The sequence below is a fragment of the Mus caroli genome, unplaced genomic scaffold (assembly GCF_978045245.1).
Source record: "Mus caroli unplaced genomic scaffold, Mus_caroli_1 scaffold_8, whole genome shotgun sequence".
Lineage (NCBI taxonomy): Eukaryota > Metazoa > Chordata > Mammalia > Rodentia > Muridae > Mus > Mus caroli.
The window spans coordinates 118,100,617-118,119,708 of NW_028227263.1; the positions used below are offsets into that span (position 1 = coordinate 118,100,617).

General features: G+C 42.7%; 1 pseudogene; it reads right to left on the bottom strand.

The window, feature by feature from the left end:
• Window positions 1-12,473: 12,473 nt before the first annotated feature.
• Window positions 12,474-13,374, bottom strand: LOC147003361 (apoptosis inhibitor 5 pseudogene; annotated as a pseudogene).
• Window positions 13,375-19,092: the final 5,718 nt, after the last annotated feature.

Here is a 19,092-nt window from a genome sequence, read left to right on the forward strand (position 1 = left end):
AATATTTTCTATACTTCTTTAGTTGTGTTACGGGGGATAAAAATTGCAGTGTTCAGCTGTAAATGGGACATACATATCACACCCCTCACTGAAGGGCTCAGGGCCACCAGAGAAGAGGGGATGGTAAGATGGTAAGAAGCTGAGGAGGTGGAGAGCATGGAGGCAGCCAGACTCAACAGGCAGCTGCGCATGTGAACTCACAGTGATTGTGACAGCATGCACAAGACCTGTGCAAGGTTAAGCCACACAATTCCAGCACAAAGCAGGGGGTGGGGTGGGCACAAAAACCCTGACACTCCCTGAGGAGCTATTGGCATTTGACAGCTGTTGGGAGAGCGAGAGTCCGTTTTCTTTAACGATTAGACCTCTAAAGGTTGATCACATGCCAGAGCAGGTCATACTCCCAAGATTAGCTGGGTGACACAAACCGGACTCGATGGAATAAAGAAGGTTAAGAAAACAGAACATTGGGTGGGAAAGGATGAGAGGGTGGAGAGGGGAGTAAGTATGCTTAAAATACATTTAGGAACTTCTCAAAGAATTAGTAACCATATTGTTAAAAAAACAAAACAAACAAAACCCCAGTCTTTGTTACAGCACCTTTCTCAGAAGCAGAATTGTAGGAAATGTAATGTAAGTGGGTGATATAATGAGCTACTTTCCTTCAGTCGGTACCTTGTATGGTGTAGAGAAATATATATATATGTATATATGTATATATGTATATATGTATATATGTATATATGTATATATGTATATTTATACTAAATGAGAGAGAGAGAGAGAGAGAGAGAGAGAGAGAGAGAGAGAGAGAGAGAGAGAGACTCATTCTGTATTCTGTAGTGCAGATTGGCTTGGGACTTAAGCATCCCAGTCTGGACTCACTTGCTTGGTGTTCCTGTCTCTGCTTTCTGAGTTCCAATACATGCCATCACGTGTGGGAAGGAAGAGGTTTGGACTTGGCCTTGGAACCTGATGGCGGTAGTTACTGGAGTAGGAAGTGACTTAAGTCTTTCCAAAGTTCCATTGTCCTCTGTTGTAATGGTTCCTCCCCTAACTGGTATTGTGAGGAGAAATTTGGTGTGAATGTTTATCATGGTGTTTAATATGCAGGGGATTCCAATGGATGTTGTTAGTGTGTGTGTGTGTGTGTGTGTGTGTGTGTGTGTATGTGTGTGTAACCTTGGAGATGAAAGCAAAGGCCTCATGCATGCTAGGCGAACACTTGACCCCTGAGCCCCACCCCCAGCCCTGAATGTGTACTGCAGAGATCACTCACGGATCCTCAGTTGGTTGAGTGTGAACTCTGGTGCTCAAATTAGTATTTTGTTCATCAGTTGCTCTAACTGGTTCTGCTCTAACTTCAAAGTTTGTTGGCCCACTGTGATGGTTTGTATATCCTTGGACCAGGGAGTGGCACCATCTGAAGGTGTGACCTTGTTGGAATAGGTGTGCCCTGGTTGGAATGGGTGTGTCACTGTGGGTGTGGGTATAAGATCCTCCCCCTAGTTGCCTGGAAGTCAGTCTTCCACTAGAAGCCTTTGGATGAAGACATAGAACTCTCAGCTCCTCCTGCACCATGCCTGCCTGGATACTGCCATGCTCCCACCTTGATGATAATGGACTGAACCTCTGAACCTGTAAGCCACCCCCAATTAAATGTTGGTTTTTTATAAGACTTGCCTTGGTCATGGTGTCTGTTTACAGCAGTAAAACCCTAACTAAGACAGAAGTTGGTACCAGGAGTGGGGTATTGCTGTGATAGGCCTGACCATGCTTTTATTTGAAAGAATGTGGATTTTGGGACTTTGGATTTGGAAAGCAGTGGAATGCTTTAAATGGGGTTTAATGGGTCATCCTAGTAGGAATATGGAAGACTTTGTTGCTGGGAGTAATTTGAACTGTGTTGACCTGGCCCAAGAGATTTCAAAGGAGAAGAATTTCAGAATGTGGCATAAAGACTGGTTTTGTGGTATTTTGGTGAAGAATGTGGCTACTTTTTGCCCTTGTCTGAAAAGTTTGCCTGAGGCTAAGGTGAAGAGACTTGGATTAATTGCGTTGAAAAGAGAAGTTTCAAAAAAGCCCAGCAGAGACTTTGTTCTCTGGTTAAGTCTTATGAAGAGAAGTTTGAACAAGCATAGCAAGCTTAGAAAGGAAAAATATAAAATATATGGTTTGAGTATTAAAGGAGTACCAGGAAGTGAAATGGAGCAAAATCTTGTGTTCTAGGAGATAAAGATTAAGGGAGTGGACCTTGGGGCAAGATCCTACCCAGCTAAATTAAATCCAGGCATGGTGGTACACACCTTTAATCTCAGGAGACAGGCATGCTGATCTCTGCATTCAAGGTCAATCTACAGAGCAAGAACCAGGATAGCCAAGCTTAGGCAGTGAAGGATTTAGAAAACATAAAGCTAGTGATAATGTAATAGGACAAGGGGATCATGTTCTAGTTCCTGTAAGCAGCAGAACTCGGCAGATTCAGCCATGTGCCTCTGGCTCTAGAGTTAAGAATGGAAGGAACTACTGGGAAAATTGATGCTGGTTAGCTGGAGCTAAGGAATTAGCGGTGATTAAGAAGAGACCAGCATCGTTGAGGTGAAATCTTCTGGAAATTGTTTTCTGGGAGCACAAAGAAGCTGTGTTCCAGAGATACCCAAGGTTGTACCTCATGCTGCGGCTGGACTTGGTAATGTGTAAGAGTCACTCAGGTGGTACTGCTTGTGAAGGAATGAAGGGATCATGGAGAGAAGCTGAGGCTTAGCACTGTGAGAGGCCAGGGAAGGCCATTGGAGAAGGTGAAGCCTCAGCTGTAATTGATGGCCCAGGACTGAAGGGGTCATGCAAAGGATTTGAGGCTTGGCACCCTGAAGAGAGCCTATGAGAGGCTATTGGTGAAGCCTAGTTGGAGTGGAATACCCCAGTGTATTAGAGATGTCAGTACCATGGAGTGATCACCAAGAACTGCAGCCATAGTGGAGTGGATCAACCTGAGCTTAGAGTGCTACAGAGGGCAGAGCTGGAAAAGTGATGCCAGCCCTTAGGAGGAGTCCAAAAGATCAAGTGGAATCCCAGACACTGAAACAAGAAGCTGTAACATTGAAATTGCCTTGGAGACTCAAAGATGTTAAAGATGCCAGAGCCATGGGACACATGCTGAGGAAAGCTGCTAACAGGGAGTGGAACCAGCCCAGGAGAAAGCATTTTGTTGCAGTCAACAAAGATGAAAAAGGAGTGGAGATCTGAAGACCGCTTTGACATCAGCCATGGAGATGCAGAGTTTGGAGTTTGCCCAGCTGGTTTCCTGCCTTGCTTTGGAGATTACAGTTAATTAAGTTGGATGAATCTCAGAAGAGACCTTGAACTTTGTACTTTTAACATTGTTGTGACTGCTATAGACTATGAGGACTTTGAAAGTTGGACTAAATGCATTTTGCATTATGCTATGTTTAAGTGTGGCCCCCATAGACTCATGTTTTTGAACAAGTCTATGGGGACCAGGGAGTGGAATGTGATGGTTTGTATATCCTTGGACCAGGGAGTGGCACCATCTGAAGGTGTGACCTTGTTGGAATAGGTGTGCCCTGGTTGGAATGGGTGTGTCACTGTGGGTGTGGGTATAAGATCCTCCCCCTAGTTGCCTGGAAGTCAGTCTTCCACTAGAAGCCTTTGGATGAAGACATAGAACTCTCAGCTCCTCCTGCACCATGCCTGCCTGGATACTGCCATGCTCCCACCTTGATGATAATGGACTGAACCTCTGAACCTGTAAGCCACCCCCAATTAAATGTTGGTTTTTTATAAGACTTGCCTTGGTCATGGTGTCTGTTTACAGCAGTAAAACCCTAACTAAGACACCCACTCTCGGCTTCTCTTTTCTGCTCTGAAAAATCTAATTATTATTTGACACTTATGCTAATGATGTCAGGTAAAGTGGTGACAGGGAATGAGGGCCCCAAAGTATAATTTAATCATCTTCATCCTCACCTTCAGCAGGATCTGCCCATTATACATGCTGAGCTCTAAAGATCACAGGATGTCCTGGGGTGTATTCTGCCATCTCCCCCTAACATGACAGATTGGAATGTTTAGCTGCAAAATCCTGGGATAAGCCATTTGCCTTCTAGTTTAAATGAGCTGTTTCCAGGAGTGGTGTGCTGTGCCCATAAAAGGTGGACAGAGGGCATAAGCTCAGGGCTGGGGTCACTTTGCAGTGTTCCATTGTCCTGCCCTGATAGTATAGGGCATAAACTCAGGGCTGGTTCACTTTGCAGTGTTCCATTGTCCTGCCCTGATAGTATATAGAACATGTGCTGTGGATTTCCTTAGCATCTTCCACTTCTTACCACTGAAAACACTAACTCGTGTGCAGAAAGGAGGATGAACTAGCTCATTCTGCCCTGGTTTCTTGGACACCTAGGTGCTGGTGAATCTCTTTTTCCCCGGTGCCTGCTAGGAATACCAGAGAATTTGCAAGTTCCATGTTCTGAGAAGCCTTCTCTGGCTTCCAAATATATTCAGCCTTATTTCTGGATACTCACACCTTCAAGCCTTATTATATTGTCTAGGGCCATGCAGGAGGAACAACAAAAGAACTTTAGAACTCATGGAATGTGGTCCACCAGTTAGCATAATCATGATCAGTGTGCCAGAGAGGGGACTATGTCCTGAAGACTTGATGCTGTGGTGGAGTTTTGCTCTGCTTGTTGTTTTCACATTTGTCTTGATCTAAGAGTTGTATGAAAACCCTAAAAGGGTGGCTAGCCTCTCACTGGGCAGTCTCAATGGCACTCAGAATAATAGTGTTTGATCTTTTTCAGGCCTTGCTGCTGGAGCAGATTAATGATTTATTCATTGTACTGGCTGGTTTTTTGTGTCAACTTGACACAAGCTGGAGTTATCACAGAGAAAGGAGCCTCCCTTGAGAAAATGCCTCCATGAGATCCAGCTGTAAGGCATTTTCTCAATTAGTGGTCAAGGGTGGAGGGCCCATTGTGGGTGGTGCCATCCCTGGGCTGGTGGTCCTGGATTCTATAAGAAAACAAGCTGAGCAAGCCAAGGGAAGCAAGCCAGTAAGCAACATTCCTCCATGGCCTGTGTATCAGCTCCTGCTTCCAAGATCCTACCCTGTGTGAGTTTCTGTCCTGACTTCCTTTGGTGATGAACAGCAATGTGGAAGTATAAGCTGAATAAACCCTTTCCTCCCCAGCTTGTTTCTTGGTCATGATGTTTTGTGCAGGAATAGAAATCCTGACTAACACAGTCACCACCCTTGGAAAAAACTTAGAGATGTAGATTATTAGCAATGACCACCACCCTTAGAAAGACTTTGAAAATATAAACTGTTAGTGAAGCTAGGCTAAGATGCTTTTGTTAGTGGCTTTGATGATGGCTCGGAGTTTTGCTCTATCCATCCAATATATCTGTCTGTCTGTCTGTGTGTGTGAAGTTGTTGGAGCTTGCTCACTGGAGCTTCATTTATGCAGTCTCTCTCTCTCTCTCTCTCTCTCTCTCTGTGTGTGTCTGTGTGATTCTTTTCCCCTTTTTTCCACCAGCATTTTGTGATCCCCAGGGAGATTTTTCTCTTTTGTGGCCCCCAAAGAAATTCTTCATTTCCTCCATGAACATCCTTGCTGGCCTAGCTAATCACCAACTCTATGCCCTACCTCAGTTTATTTATCCTGGGTGCCAAAGCTAGTCTTTGACATTATATCATAATCCTGAAGGGTCTGGGCACATCACTGACTGGTCATAGGGTTCTTTCCCTTGTTGGGCTGAAAGCTACAGGAGGACAACATCTGGTTATAATAGATGACTGTGAGCATCCACTTCTGTATTTGCAAGGCCCTGGCATAACCTCACAAGAGGCAGCTATATCAGGGTCCTGTCAGCAAAATCTTGCTGGCATATGCAATAGTGTCTGGGTTTGGTGTTTTTTTTATGAGATGGATCCCTTGGTGGGGCAGCCTCTGAATGGTCCTTCCTTCTGCCTCAGTTCTGAACATTGTCTCTGTAACTCCTTCCATGGGTATTTTGTTCCCCATTCTAAGAAGGAACGAAGTATCGCCACTTTGGTCTTCCTTCTTCTTGAGTTTCAAGTGTTTTGCAAATTGTATCTTGGGTATTATAAGTATCTGGGCTAATACCCACTTATCAGTGAGTGCTTGTCATGTGTGTTCTTTTGTGATTGGGTTATGTTGGAGTTTGTCAAAAGACCCTTACTCACAAGGACCACAGAGACCGCCACCATCACTGCAAATCACATGAAGATTTTTATTGATCCAACATGTTGGGGACTCCCCTCTCAGCACGCAGGCCAGAGGAGAGACCAAGAACAAAGAAAGAACACACTTTTTATACCTTTGTAAGGGGCAGATTTGAGCAACAGGGTTCTCATTAGTGTAGCAAGTAACCCTTTCAGGCATTGGTTGGTTTGTATAGTGGCTAATTTACCCTTTGGCCTAGTGACTCACTTTGCTTGCCCCTATGGTGGGTTATTATGATTTGGTCAGCAAAGTAAAAGTACATTTTTGAACTTATGGGTCAGCTATTAATGCCACAGCTATCAAAGTCAGGGGGATTCTAGTGACAAGGTCAGGGTGGTTTGTGGTCTTTGTCAGAATTCAGTGTGGGGCGGGGCACAGGAGAATTGCTAATCTTGATATGGTTATGTCTCTGAGGACAGCTAATATTATTTTGGTAGCTGCAGGCTTAATCATTTTGACCGGTAAAACTATGTTTTTACATTTGTTTAGTCAGCCAGCTTCCTTAGCTGGCTCTGCACTTTGCCTGCTAGTACACTTTGGAAAGTCCTTTTTGAGGGGGAAGGTACTGGGTGGTCTTGAATTCATTTTGAATATTACAGGTACCTCACTCAGGATGATATCTTCCAGATCCATCCATTAACCTAAAAGTTCATAAATTCATTGTTTTTAATAGCTGAGTAGTACTCCATTGTGTAAATGTACCACATTTTCTGTATCCATTCCTCTGTTGAGGAGCATCTGGGTTCTTTCCAGCTTCTGGCTATTATAAGTAAGGCTGCTATGAACATAGTGGAGCATGTGTCCTTATTACAAGTTGGAATATCTTCTGGGTATATGCCCAGGAGAGGTATTGCTGGATCTTCGATAGGACTATGTCCAGGTTTTTGAGGAACCACCAGACTGATTTCCAGAGTGTTTGTACAAGCTTGCAATCCCACCAACAATGGAGGCGTGTTACTCTTTCTTCACATCCTTGCCAGCATCTGCTGTCACCTGAATTTTTGATCTTAACCATTCTGACTGGGTGTGAGATGGAATCTCAGGGTTTTGATTTGCATTTTGCTGATGATTAAGGATGTTGAACATTTTTTTCAGGTGCTTCTCAGCCATTTGGTATTCCTCAGTTGAGAATTCTTTGTTTAGCTCTGTGGCCCATTTAAAAAAATTTTTTTATTAGGTTATTTTCTTCATTTACATTTCCAATGGTATCCCAAATGTTCCCCATACCCTCCCCCCCACTCCCCTACCCACCCACTCCTGCTTCTTGGTCCTGGTGTTCCCCTGTATTGAGGTATATATAGTTTGCAAGACCAATGGCCTCTCTTTCTAATGATGGCTGACTAGGCCATCTTCTGATACATATGCAGCTAGAGACACGAGCTCCAGGGGGTACTGGTTAGTTCATATTGTTGTTCCACCTATAGGGTTGCAGATCCCTTTAGCTCCTTGGGTACTTTCTCTAGCTCCTCCATTGGGGGCCCTGTGATCCATCCAATAGCTGACTGTGAGCATCCACTTCTGTGTTTGCTAGGCCCTGGCATAGCCTCACAAGAGACAGCTAAATCAGGGTCCTTTCAACAAAATCTTGCTAGTGTATGCAATGGTGTCAGCATTTGGAGGCTGATTATGGGGTGGATCCCCGGGTATGGCAGTCTCTAGATGGTCCATCCTTTCGTCACAGCTCCAAACTTTGTCTCTGTAACTCCTTCTATGGGTGTTTTGTTCCCAATTCTAAGAAGGGGCAAAGGGTCCACACTTTGGTCTTTGTTCTTCTTGAGTTTCATGTGTTTTGCAAATTGTATCTTATATTTTGGGTATTCTAAGTTTCTGGGCTAATATCTACTTATCAGTGAGTACATATCATGTGAATTCTTTTGTGATTGGGTTACCTCATTCAGGATGAAGCCCTCCAGGTCCATCCATTTGCCTAGGAATTTCATAAATTCATTCTTTTTAATAGCTGAGTAGTACTCCATTGTGAAAATGTACCACATTTTCTGTATCCATTCCTCTGTTGAGAAGCATCTGGGTTCTTTCCAGCTTCTGGCTATTATAAATAAGGCTGCTATGAACATAGAGGAGCATGTGTCTTTCTTACTAGTTAGAACATCTTCTGGATATATGCCCAGGAGAGGTATTGCGGGATCCTCTGGTAGTACTATGTCCAATTTTCTGAGGAACCGCCAGACTGATTTCCAGCGTGTTTGTACAAGCTTGCAATCCCACCGACAATGGAGGAATGTTCCTCTTTCTCCACATCCTCCCTTGCCAGCATCTGCTGTCACCTGAATTTTTGATCTTAGCCATTCTGACTGGTGTGAGATGGAATCTCAGGGTTGTTTTGATTTGCATTTTGCTGATGATTAGGGATGCTGAACATTTTTTCAGGTGCTTCTCAGCCATTCGGTATTCCTCAGGTGAGAATTCTTTGTTTAGCTCTGTACCCCATTTTTAAATGAGGTTATTTGATTTTCTGGAGTCCAGCTTCTTGAGTTCTTTGTATACATTGGATATTAGTCCCCTATCTGATTTAGAGTTGGTAAGTATTCTTTCCCAATCTGTTGGTGGCCTTTTTGTCTTATTGACAGTGTCTTTTGCCTTACAGAAGCTTTGCAATTTTATGAGGTCCCATTTGTCAATTCTTGATCTTATAGTACAAGCAATTGTTATTCAATTCCTGAATTTTCCCCCTGTGCCCATGTCTTTGAGGCTTTCCTCCACTTTCTCCTCTATAAGTTTTAGTGTCTCTGGTCTTATTGAGAAAGCATTTGACAAAATCCAACACCCATTCATGATACACGTCTTGGAAAGACCAGGAATTCAAGGGCCATCTCTAAACATAACCAAAACAATATACAGCAAACCAGTAGCCCACATCAAACTAAATAGAGAGAAACTTGAAGCAATCCCACTAAAATCAGGGAGTAGACAAGGCTACCCACTTTCTCTCTACCTATTCAATACAGTACTTGAAGTCCTAGGCAGAGCAATTAGACAGCAAAAGGAGGTCAAGGGGATACAAATTGGAAAGGTAGAATTCAAAATATCACTATTTGCAGATGATATGATAGTATATATAAGTGACCCTAAAAATTCCACCAGAGAACTCCTAAGCCTGAAGAACAGCTTCAGTGCAGTAGCTGGATATAAAATTAACTCAAACAAATCAGTGGCCTTTCTCTACACAAAGGATAAACAGGCTGAGAAAGAAATTAGGGAAACAACACCTTTCACAATAGTCACAAATAATATAAAATACCTTGGTGTGACTCCAACTAAGCAAGTGAAAGAGCTGTATGATAGGAACTTCAAGTCTCTGAAGAAAGAAATTAAAGACCTCAGAAGATGGAAAGATCTCCCATGCTCATGGATTGACAGGATTAATACAGTCAAAATAGCTATCTTGCCAAAAGCAATCTACAGATTCAATGAAATCTGTATCAAAATCCCAACTCAATTCTTCACCAAGTTAAAAAGGGCAATTTGCAAATTCATCTGGAATAACAAAAATCCTAGGATAGCAAAAAGTATTCTCAATAATAAAAGCACTTCTGGTGGAATCACTATGCCTGACCTCAAGCTGTACTACAGAGCAATTGTGATAAAAACTGCATGGTACTGGTACAATGAAAGACAGGTGGATCAATGAAATAGAATTGAAGATCCAGAAATGAACCCATAAACCTATGGTCACTTGATTTTTGACAAAGGACATAAAACCATCCAGTGGAAAAAAGACAGCACTTTCAACAAATGGTGCTGGCTCAACTGGCAGTTAGCATGTAGAATAATATGAATTGATCCACTCTTATCTCCTTGTACAAAGCTCAAGTTTAAGTGGATCAATGAACTTTGCTCTGATTTCTATCTGCTGCATAAAGAAGGTTCTCTGGCCAAGGCTGAGAGCAGCCAGGACTCTAGGTATAAACATAAATACTTTGAAGGCAATGTGACAACCTGACCATTGTGTAAGCAATTTTAAATCTAATTTTACTGAGAACTAATTTGGAAATTCTTGGACAGTTAGGATTTCTCTCTGTGTTGGTGGTTGGTATTATTGCTTCATAAGAACAGCTCAGGCCCTCTGCCACCGGGAATTTCCCCTGCCTTTCTCCTCATCCCAGGGATTGTTCCAGAGACCTGAGAAGCTGACTGCCTTCCCCTTTCCCTGTCACATGTGGGAATGGAAAATATTGGTTATATCATTATATTGTATCAGTTCTGGCCTTATTTTGAGGCTTCCTTAAGAACTCTTGGTATTGGGAGACAGCATAAGGTCAAAGAGAAGATAACACCTGGGTTCTGGAGCTGACTGCAGCGTTCTATTGGACATTCAATACACATCACCTGCCAGGAACTCCACAACCACAGGTCTGGATCCTCTATTAACCCAATGTCTTCAGATTACAACTCTGAAATCTCCCTTCCTAAGATATTAATTTTTGATGCATTCTCACTAAAGGGTCCTGAATCCACAGCAACATGTTCCATGCTATCAAAATAAAAGTCCCAAACCCCTGGATTCTTTTTAAAACCACTAATCCATGTGTCTGTGATGTTCTGTCTCTGTTTGATACCCTCAACCTCTATCTGGATGCTTTCTTCACATGCAGACATTACTACATCTTCAATTCTGGAGATGTCCTAATCCATACCCTCATCCCATTATGCAAGCCTGGTACACTTTTCTTCTGTCCTAAAATCCATTACATGTGACCCCTCCTTTTTTGTTGTTGCTGGTTTCATAACCAAGGCAATGGAATGACAGGGCAATAGCTAGGAGGAAAAAAAATGAGATAATTATTAAACAGGAGCCCGAGCCACCCTTTAGCCTAGAGTATAAAGATAACACCATCCCAGAGATAACCATCTGCCTGTCCATCCCACTGCCACCATGCTGACCTCGGATGCTCCTGGTAGCTCTGCTGACCTGCTTCATTGCCATGATCACAATGTCTGTGTTGAGGTAGAGGAAACTCTTAGGGAAGATGCCTCCAGGACCTACCCCGTTACCTTTCCTTGGCAACTTTCTGGAACTGGACACAAAGAAGTTTTATGATTTCTTCTTAAGGGTAGTACTGGGCAGAGAGATGGTACATTTGGGGTGTGGAGCATGCCTGGTGTGGCTCAGATTCTGAGGCAGAGGACTGACTAGGTCAGGATGCAGACATATGTTAGAGGCTTGACACCAGATCCTAATGCATCTATATGCCTGACATCAGGACACGGGCAGTTCCAGGAATGGCTTCTCTAACTTCTCCCTTTGAAAGATCAGGGAGTGGTATGGTCCTGTGTTCACCGTCCACCTGGGGCCTCATTCTGCTGTGGTGCCATGGGCATATGATGTAGTAAAGGAGGCTCTGGTGGACCAGGCTGAGCAATTCAGTGGCCATGGAGAGCAAGCTTTCTTGGACTGGTTCTTCAAAGGCTATGGTGAGGATGACAGCACATGTGGGAGATAAGCAGACAGATGTGCAGTGGCAGGTTCCATGGCCTTCCCTGACTTGCCTGCCCACTCAAAGCTCTCTCTTTTTTTTTTGATCCACTTGCCTGTTCAATGTTAATTTGCTCTGTGGCCTTTTCTAGATTGTTTTAGAATTCTGTTTCTTCCTGCATTTCTGTGGTTCTCTACCTGTCTCCATGGTCTTCTTCTGGGTATCCCTTTCCTGATCTTACAAATGTTATTATTATTATTTTAAATAATTTTATTCATTTACAGTTCAAATAATATTACATCTTCACAACCCTCCCATCCCTTTCTTTGCCTCTATGAGGGTGCTCCTCCACCCACTCCCACATCACTGCTCTAGCATCCCTCTATGCTGGGACATCAAACCTCCACAGGACCAAGAGCCTTCCCTCTCATTGATAACAGATAAGGCAATCCTCTGCTACATATGTATCTGGAGCCATGGATCCCTCCATATGTAGTCTTTGGTTGGTGGCTTAGTCTCTGGAAGGGAGCTCTGGGTGGTCTAGTTAGTTGTTATTGTTCTTCCTATGGGGTTGCAATCCCCTTCAGCTCCTTCAGTCCTTCCCCTACTCTTCTACTGGGGTCCCTGGGCTTGGGCTGTGAGTATCTGCATGTATATTGGTGAGGTGCTGGTAGAACCCCTCAGGGAACAGCCATATTAGGCTCCTGTCAGCAATCACTTCTTGGCAACAGCAATAGTGTTGGGGTTTGGTGTCTGTAGATGGGATGGGTCCCTAAGGAACCCGGTCACAGAAATATGTCACAAACCTTGTAGAATGGACATGTTTAGAGAACAGAGGCACAGACTGCCACGTGCACTGCAGTAGGCTGTCCACACAGTCAGGCTCTGAGGGGTTAAAGGTCTGCTCCAGGTCAGCCTGGTCTGCTGTCTGGTCTGCTGCCTCTTCTACCAGCTGCTGTCTTCCACTCACTGCCTGTAAGCTTTTTAAACCAGCCAGTATGTTCATGAACAAAACAAACACTTCCCCAGTCACATCTTCCTGGACCATTTTGGATTCAGTGAGCGTGATCTCCTCTCCTTCCTTAGTTAACACTTCATCTAGGAGCATCTTGAGTTTTGTGGACAGGAATTTAATTGCTCATTTTCTAACAATGTCTTCTCATGGAAGAATGTAGCTAAACAAGCCACCTAATGTTTCTTTTGCATCCATCTTAAATATACTTAACAGAGCATTGTTCACCAAATTAAATTCTGCAGAGTCATCTATCTGCAGAAGCTGGGTCAGTATATCTGCTATTCTCTGAAAGTTTTCTCCTGTGGCAAACTGAGGCAGCTCTTTAATTGCTTGGTGTCGTATTGACACATCCTCATGCTTACATAGGTCTAACTTTGCATTGATAGCAGAATCAGCCAGCTCTGGAAAATGCTTGAAGAATTTAGGTATAAACTGAACTGCTAATTGCTTTTCCTTCGTACTGCCTTTCACACCACCCAGTATCACTTGGTAGGCATTTTAATGTTGGCTCACATGTTCCGCAGCTTAGGCGAGGATGCTGTAGTTGTAGTACAGCTCCTTCATCATCGGTATGCTGAGCACCAAGTTCTGGGCCCACCCTTGTCGCCCAATACCTCCTCTCCTCACTTTTGAACGTCCAACTTCCTCTGTGTCTAGGTGGTGAATCTTCCCTTGTCTGACTCCCAGAGTTCCTCTCTCTGTTCAGATGTCTCACCTTACTTTTCTGCCTTAGGCTATAGGCCATAAGCCTTTTATTTTAACAAGTCAGAAGGTACCTTAAGAAGGCAAGGAAGGATAGAGGCACATCTTTTGCACAGTGCATATAAACAGTACCCTACAATATCACACATGGATGCGGATGCAAGTTTCAATCATAGAGCCTTGAGCAGAATAAATTTCATGACCACATAGATGAACAAAACAATTCATTATGTTCTACATAGTGCCAATAAGGAAGAAAGCGAAAGTAACAAAATTTAAGTGACATTCCATTTCCTTCTGTCAACCTTACAATATCCACTAACCAGTATGAAGAAAAATTATAATAATTAATAAAAATAAAAAGAGAAGCCTCATAGGCAAAGGGGATACTCCAGTGGAACTTGGAGGAAAATGGTCTCAAATCACCAACAGAAAGACAATGATTGGCTGATGGGATTAAAAAGAGCACACAACACAGCTACATTTGCCATTGTATGCTTCTCAATAGCCAAGGTATGAGATCAACCTAGATGTCATCAGCAGATGACTGTATAAAGAAATTGGGGCACACACAGCACAGAATCTTATACCAGAAAAACAAGAATAAAATTATGACATTCACAGGATATGGACAGATCATCATGTTAAGGAAAGTAACACAAAACCAAGTTTTCTCTTATTGTTATCTGTTCAGTCAGGATTTAAATGTGTGTGTGTGTGTGTGCACATGTGCATGTATGTAAAAAGGAAAATGGGAAAGGGACTATAGAAGAGGAGAAAGATGCAAAGAAATGGGGGTGTTGGAGAACATAAGAGAGTTCATGGGATACAAGAGTAGAAGGAAGAACTGTTTGAGTGGTTGAGGGTATGTACATACATAGGTGTATATAGGTTATGAATATAGGAGGGAGAGATCTAGAGATCTTAAGTGGGTGTGTGTGTGAAAGCAGAAAGGCTCCATCTAAGTCATCAGTGAAAGTCATGAGATGTACACTAAAATCCCACTTTCCTACACAACAATGCCCTTTGTCACTCCCTAGTTGTTGGACTTCAGGGTACTTTGAAGGCATTCTCTGTTCCTGTGGGCCACATAGACTAGCCTGGAGCTTTATAAGGTTGAGTGATTCATGAGTATGCTGGCTAGTTTTATGACAACTTGACATAAGCTAGAGTCATTGGAGAGGAGAGATCCTGACTGAGAAAATGCCTCTATACGATTAGTCTATAGGCAGATCTATAGAGCATTTTCTTAATTAGTGATTGATGGGGAAGGGCCCAGCCTATTGTGGGTGGTGCTATCCTGGGATGATGGTACTGGGTTCTATAAGAATGCAGGCTGGAGAGACGGCTCAGAAGTTAAGAGCACTGACTGCTCTTCCAGAGGCCTTGAGTTCAATTCCCAGCAGCCACATGGTGGCAAACAACCATCTGTAATGGGAACTGATGCCCTCTTCTGGTGTGTCTGAAGACAGCTACAGTGTACTCATATACATAAAATAAGTAAATAAATCTTTAAAAAAAAAAAGAATGCCGGCTGAGCAAGTCATGGGGACCAAGGCAGCAAGCAGCACCTCTTCATGACCTCGGCATCAGTTCCTGCCTCCAGGTTCCTGCCTTGTTTGAATTCCTGTCCCTACTTCCTTCTATGGTGTACAGTGATGTGGAAGTGTAAGCCAAGTAAAACCCTTTCCTCCCCAAGTTGCTTTGGCTATGCTGTTTCATCACAGTAATAGTAACCCTAACTAAGACAATGAGTATTAGGTATTACTGGCCTAGCCTGAGGGCCTTAGTGTGTGAACTATTTGGAAACAGGATATAGTTAAAATGAGATCAGTCAGGAGTAGGGTGGGTCTCTAATACAGTATGACTTGTGTTCTTATGAGAAAGTGCCCTTGAGGGGTCCAAGGAGTTGGCCCAATGGATAAAGTATTTGCTGTGCAACCATGAAGAATGGAACATATTTCCAACACCTACCTAAAAGTCAGGTTGACATGGAGGTGGAGACAGGATTCCTTGGACAATACAGCTAGCTAGACTAGATGGATTTGTGAGCTTTGGGTTCAGCAAGAGACCCTGCCACAGTAAGCAAAGCAGAGACTGGTTATGGAAGCATTTGATGTCAACCTCTGGCTTACACATGCATGAATACACATGTTCATAACTACCTGCATATATGTGTGCCCAGATTTAGCATGTGAACACATATGTGCACACATAACAAAACAAAGACAAAATAAAGTGCATATACAAGGTCAAACAAATACAGAGTCTGTCATGTGATCTCAAAGCAGAGGCTGGAGTGATTCAGGGGTGAGCCCAAGAATTGCAGACATTGCAGTCATTAGAGGAGAGGGAAGGAAAGGAAGAACTCTCACATATATGTTTCAAATGCTATGGATCTGCTGAACCTTGGTTTTGAACTTGCAGCTCCTAAAACTGATTTGGCATATCATCAGTTTTAAGCCATCCATGTGTGCTCTTTGTCCACTCTAGAAAAGGAACGAAATCATGGGAATGGAGTCAGTGACAGGCACACAGAAAATATTCAACCCACAATTGTTTGGGCTTAATCTGGAAAGAGTAAGAGAGTGTGTGTGTGTGTGTGTGTGTGTTGTACTATGCGTGCATGTGTATCTGCATGTATGTGTGATGTAAGAGTGTATGTATATTTGTGTATATGTTTATGAGTGTGCATGTGTGAGTATATCTATGTATATATGTGTGAATGCATGTGTGTGTACTCACATATATGATCATATTTTATGTGTGTGTGTACTCACATGTATGATCTTATTTTAGAGTCCACTATCTTGGTAGAAGAGGCTGGTGAATAAATAGTTACCTGAAGCATCGCCTGCATCTCCCTCTCCCTACTACAGTTGCAATCACTGTATTCTAGGGCTCTCCAGCACCACACTAAGATCCAGGGTCACATTCCTCCCACAAGGAATTGTGAAAATGAGGAGTGAGGCAGGAAAGAGGCTCAGGAAGCCTTCTTTCTTTGATCAGAGAACTTTTCTGTTTATATGCTTAAAAAAAGTACAGCATGCATTTTCTCTATTTTATGCCTGGAAAACACCATGATTAACTAGCTAGCACCAAAAGTCTGTATGAGTCAGACCTCCATAGAAATCACTTCGCCTGTGCTGACCATTGTTGGCTAAGTCATTATGAACATTACTTTGTCTGAGCTGCCTACTATGATAACTATAATCACCTTGCCTTTGGTGATTTAGTGCTACCACCTGGCCCCGGCTACTTTGGGGCCCTGGCATTTCATTCCTCCAACTGAGGAGCAGTACATCTAACCCTATGGCCAGTACAAAGAAAAGGAAGACAACAAAGTTCTTCAAATGTGCTGATGCCCCTCTGACAGTTTTTCATCTTAGAGGATTAGTGAAGGGCCTGTCTTCTGGGTCTTTCCACTGTGAAGGATTAAGTTTTACACAGTTTACCCACACAACAAATGCAATTTTACTAAGCCTTAAATCTCTTCAGCTAACACTAAGCCAAGGAATATCAGACATCTCCAGCTCCTTTTGAGTAGGCCATCTTTTGACAAATGCTTTGGCCAACCATCCAAACAAAAATTTGGCACTCAACCCCTCCCCCCCGAAAAAAAAAACAAAAAAACAAAAAACAAAAACAAAACCAAAAGCAAAACCAAAAGCAAAAGCAAAAACACCTGTGTGACCGTTGAGATTAAATCCAGAATCTCCACCCAGAGATTACATATTGTGGGTATGTGACAGCTAGCCCTAACCATGACAGCCCTCTCTTTTTGCCTGCCCAGCAATGAACTGCACTTTCCCAGTCATCAGGCCATCAGTGCTCAGACCTGGGTAATAACTGACACAGGTCCCCTGTGAAGACTAAAGAGACTTACTAAGGACCCAGACATCTCTTAAGGCCTATTGACCTTTTGCTCTGGAGTGCCTAGGAGACCCTAGTGGCCTGTAGGTGAGATAAGATACAATGGACTGTGAATTATTAACACTGTCTTTGCTTCTGTAAACCCTGCATATGCTTATGCTTATGCAATGGGAAAAGGACAAAAGGGTCTTTTTCTTACTATATAGTGGGAAAGAAAAAAACCTGAAGGAAGTAAAACAGTTTCCTGCCCAGTTGTGGATTCCACACAGCTTTCTGATGTGTGCCTTTATAAAGTCTACCTATTTCCACTTCTGCACAGCATGCTGTTGGCTTTAATGCTGCTGTCCTTTTTAAGAACAAACTCATTTAATCTAAGTTTGAATCGACTCTAAGTTTTTCATCTTTCCCAGTGTATTCGAATGCCATAGCATTATCAATAGATCAAGCTGATCCAGTTTTATCTTTCTTCCACACCCTTAAATAATGATTCCACACCCTTGAAATTCATTCCTACATAGATTTCCCAGACTTCTGCTTGAATGAATTAGCAAATTCATTATTCTCTTTAGTCACATGGCACACCTTTTTACCTCCCATCTAGGAGCCTGATTTGCTTTAAGTCTGGTTATGGGGCTAGAGGTAATTATTGGTGGGTCTTGAAGGCCATTAGTGTGTCTTGCCTGGGATTTCCTTCAGGGAAAGTCACTGAAGACAATGGAGGATTAATTTCTTCAGTCAGAGGCAGGGGGTGTGGACAGGGGTGCATCTTATGCTGAGGGAGAAAGACTCTTTCCTTGAGTGAGATAAGCCCTTGAGAATCTGAGGGTTCAGCCTCAAGGGGATCCTCCCATACAGCTCCATCCCAAGTTACAGGGTCCCATTTTCTACTAAATCAATGTCTTGTCTTTAACCGCCTATGCACTCAAGGCTTGAATTTTAATTGTAGTTCAGCCAACGTTATAAAGAGGACTTTGATTTGGTTTTCTGCAACTTGACCTCTGGGGTGGGCTGGTGAGGGCTGGCTGGTGAAAGATCCTTTTCCAGACTGCACTCAGAATCCTCTAGACTGGTTATGTGCACCTGGAGCTGGTCAATATTATAACTTAGTTGTTTTCCTTCACAGTGTTCTGAGATGCTAGAAATTGGTTAATTTTATCATAGAGCTTTTTTTTTCCCCTTTGTCAATTTATCCAGAGATCCTAGAAGCAACCAATCCACATCATCATTTCCTTACTTTCCCACAAATTGTCAAAAGTTTTATGTACAGAATAACTAGATTCCTTGCATCTCACAATAGGTGAATTAGGATAATCAAATACATTTGTCTTCAGAGTTTGTTAAATAGCACACATCTTGGGCTCTCTGTATTTTCTAAGCTTCTATGAGAGACTTCGGTAACTATAGGTGTTGGAAAGTTAAAAGCTTGTTCCAGATATTTAAAAATCTGTCCTTATACTTCTGTTACTCTAGAACCATTTATGTATTACTCAGGGTTCGCTAGGCAGTGGTTCTCAACCTGTGGACCACAAGTCCTATAGGGGTCACACATTAGATTTCTTGTATATCAGATATTCACATTGTGATTCATAACTAGAAAAAATACAGTTATGAGGTAGTAATGAAATAATTTTGTGGTTGGGCGTCACCACAGCATGAAGAACTGTATTAAAGGGTTCCATCATTAGGAAAGTTGAGACCCACTGCTCTAGAGAAACAGAACTGATAGAATCAATCACACAACACTCTCTCTCTATTATGTTACTTATATTATATTATATTATATGATATGTGCAAATATATA